Here is a 4,010-nt window from a genome sequence, read left to right as displayed (position 1 = left end):
GCTTTCTGGGTAATAAAAAGAGCAGCAGTAAATGGCAAAAAAAAATATGCCATCTGAGTCCGCTTCTTTTTCCAGGAAGTCCCATCCACACTTCCACTTACACATCTCAGTGGCCCAATTCTATCACACAGCCTCTCTTACCTGCAAGGGAGCCTGAGATACATTATCTCCCCCCAAAAAATTCAGTTTCTATTTGTAAAAAGGAGGAGTAGGGTGGATATTAGATAAAACATTATTTAATAATTTCTCTCACAATTAAGAATAAAACACATCCTCAAAGACTTCATCATCTCGTGAGAGACTTGGACTATAAGAAGGGTAAATGTGGAATTCCAGACACTGATTTCTATAGTTCTCTCTATAAATTAAATGCAGAGGCTCCACTAGTATCATTCTGGGTCTTTGTTCATTCATCATTTCATCAGTAAACCAACCAACCAAATTTAATAAGCAGACTCTTGTGCTAGAAATCATATTAGTTCAAGGGTACAGAGAAAAATCAAATGTGGTTCCTGCTCTGTAAAGGCTTCTGACCTAACGCAAGATGCCAGGTGGGAAAAAAAATACACTAGTGCAAGAAATTATTACAACATAAGTAGAGGAAAAAGAATGGAAGAGGGTGTTATAGGCTGAACTGTGTTCGCCAAAATCTGTGTGTTGAAATCTCAACCCCAAGCACCTTAGAATGTGATCTTATTTGCATATAGCATGTTCATAGAGGCAATCACGTTAAAATGAGGTAAATGATTATGGCCTAATGGGTAGGTCATAATCCAAAATGACTGGTATCCTTATAAGAAGAGGAGATTTGGACCCAGACTTATGCAGCGAGAAGGCACTGTAAAGAGACAGGAAGATGATGGCCATTGACAAACCAAGGAGAGAGGCCCGGGGCAGCTCATCCCTCACAGACCCCGGAGGGAACCAGCCCTGCTGGCACCTTGATTTTGCACTTCCAGCCTCCGGAACTGTGAGACAATCAGTTTCTGTTGGTTAAGCCCCCCAGTCTGTGGTACTTTGTCACGATAGCCCTAGAAAGCTAAGGGGGTCAAACACTCTCCTTGAGACATGGAGAATGCAGTGTTTTAGCAAAACCTTCATCGATTATCTGCAGATTAAACTGTAAAATGAGTAGACAGAGTTAGAGAAGGAAGAGCAATAGGAATTCCAGTCCAAAAGGATGTTGTGAGTAGAGTTCAGAAGGGTGCTGAAGCTCAGCATGACTGAGAAAGCAGGACAGCAGGAAGACAGGTTTTGGGGTGCAGGAGATGAGTTGTAGGATGCTCAGATTAAGGACCTTTGGTTTCACACGCATGCACACAAATCTCTTTTTGAAAAGTAAATGTGAGGTAGGAAAGTCTTTATAGCTTGTTTTATATTTGATTGAATCTGTTTTTTATTTCTTTGATGTCATTTAAATAAGCTTTCTTCATCAGTTAAAACCTATTCTCACCTGAAATTTGCCCCCTCTCATCTCCAGTGTATTCTGCACAGTACCCAGTATACCTCCAGGCACTCTGTGTTGAACACATAATCATTGATGGAAATATGGAGCTATATACTCAGTGTGCAATGAAGCTATATGACTGGACACACTTTTAAGAAGTCCAGATCTTACTCCTTCTAACACAAATGTGCTCATTTGATTCCTTTAAGACAATTTAAAAGTTGAGCATTTTTGTAGATTATATTATCTAAGGATAGGTTGACATATAACTATAATAAGGATGTCTCTTCAAATAATTACAATATTCTTGTATCTTTCTAAGTCAAAATTTCTGGTTTCGTGTTTCAATACTCACTGTAATGAAATCAAGTATATGCAAAAAATATTAGAGAAATAGCAGATATAAGCCTTATATGTTCAAAACCAGAGAATAGAAAACTCTAGTGTGTTTTCAAATCAAAGCTTTTTCAATTAAACTCCCTCCTGCTCACGGAAGTCCATCTAAATCAAATTTGATGACAGTAGCCCTTACCTGTAATAAATGACTGTAAGTAAGCCTGACCTTTGTTATAATAATTGTCACGCCTTGCTTCAATGGTATCAAAGAGGTCATTATTTATAAAAGACATTGCTCACATTGTTGTGCCTACCTTCTAAACCAACAGTCCATCTTCTACATAGAAATTAAATTTAAAAAGACATAAAATAAAATAATATATCACAAATCCTTGCAGCTAAATACAGGATTTGGAAAGTATTATACATGAGGGAAGCCTAAATAACACAGCAACTGGCTTCATGTGAAAAGTCTGCTATCCATTCATTTTGAAGCTTGGGTAAATCCTTCATGACCACAGATTCCTGCTTTCCCATCTATTTACAGAAGGGAGTAACTCATCTTAGAAATTAACAGCTCTTTTATGTCCATTCCATGAGATAGACCATGGAACCTTCATATAGTGCAAAAAAACTTTTTGAGTCACAGGCACAGAGAGACCTGTCAACTGCAAAATGTCAGAATTATGCTGAAAATGAACCACCTCAGAAGATGCTACTCTTACCAGCTCTGCCTTCTGAAAACCTTGCAAACTATGGTTTACACATATCTTTGACACTTGGACCATGTTAGAAAAGCAGTAGCAATTCATAAGTGAATTCATAAGAATTCATAAATCTTAGGGTTATGAGTAATTTTAAGGTATTTTTCAACCCAAATTATAGCTCTTTAATCCATAATGTAAACTAATTCCATCATATTTAGGTCACATAATAAAATAAGTAGACTTCGTGAGCTAGCTTTAGAAACCAACCAATACCAGAATTGCTCTGATTGGCACAAAAGTGTAACCCTCATGGTAGGTCCTTACTTCTCTTTACTACAGGTATCCACCTACTTACCCAACTGAGTGGAGGGGTGGGCACAGGGTGAGGCAGTCAGGAAGACCAAACTTACCTTCCCAGTGGGTTGTACCAAGAACTGGAGGGAAGTCCCAAGCTATCCCTCTCCTGATTACCACCTCGTCTGCCTTCCCCTGAAATGATGGTAAATACCCCAGATACTGAGAATAACAAACCCATTCATACTTTGTCAGTTTCACAGCCTTCCTTGCACAAGGAATATCAAGACTTTTCTCCTTTCTCCTGTTTCTTCTGCATCTGCTGAGTGGAGGAGTGAAATCATTTCTCAGTATTTATGAACTGATGGGGGCAGGGTACAGAGGAAGGGCTCCTACCACCTCTCACAACCTTCACGGAGCAGGTCAGCACCACCACCTTTATCTCTTGCTTTGATTGTGGCAGTAAACTCATTGGTCTCCCAGCTTCTACCCTTACAGTTCCTCCACCCGGTAGGTATGCTGCTGCCTTAGATGCTTTGCACTGGCGCTTTCCTCTTTCTGGACTGCTCTTTCCCCAGACACTCATCCAAAGGGCCACCTACCTCACCTGCTTCAGGTCCCTGTTCAAATGTTAGCTTCTCAATGAAGCCTCTTCTGCTCATCACCCTAGTTAACATTATAGCACATCCCCATCCCTGCCACAGCTTTCCCAGCCAGGAGACCTACTATCCTTTCATTTCCTGTAGCATTTATCAGCTTCTAATATCATATAGATATGTGTGTGTGTGGTATATATACATATATAAGTGGCTACTGGCTCTTACTTCAGATTTTAGGTATGTGGAGTCCAGAGAAGTTTAATTTTCCATTTATATATCTAGTGTCATGAGATTGACACTAGCTATTTCTTAGACTAAACTACAAACTTATGTACTTTCCATTGTAGCAGAGGTAAAATGTATTAATTCTGACTTTACTATTTGGTAATATTTAATAATTCTATCAGGAGCTAAAATTTACCTAATGATTATTTATATAGATACTTTACTAATTTAAAATGCAAGTAATAATTCAAGTAAACATTAAAAATATTTGTGTAAAAACTAATTGTCAAATATCCTTTACTCTTTTGGAATTACTGATTTGTATTTCCATCTGAGGGAAAGAAGAGAATCTATTTCTCTTTGTATTCCACACCTTGAGTGTTCTTGTTACAGAACAGATGT

Source organism: Manis javanica, chromosome 9, assembly GCF_040802235.1.
Source record: "Manis javanica isolate MJ-LG chromosome 9, MJ_LKY, whole genome shotgun sequence".
Taxonomy (NCBI): Eukaryota; Metazoa; Chordata; class Mammalia; order Pholidota; family Manidae; genus Manis; species Manis javanica.
This window is presented reverse-complemented; position numbering follows the sequence as displayed.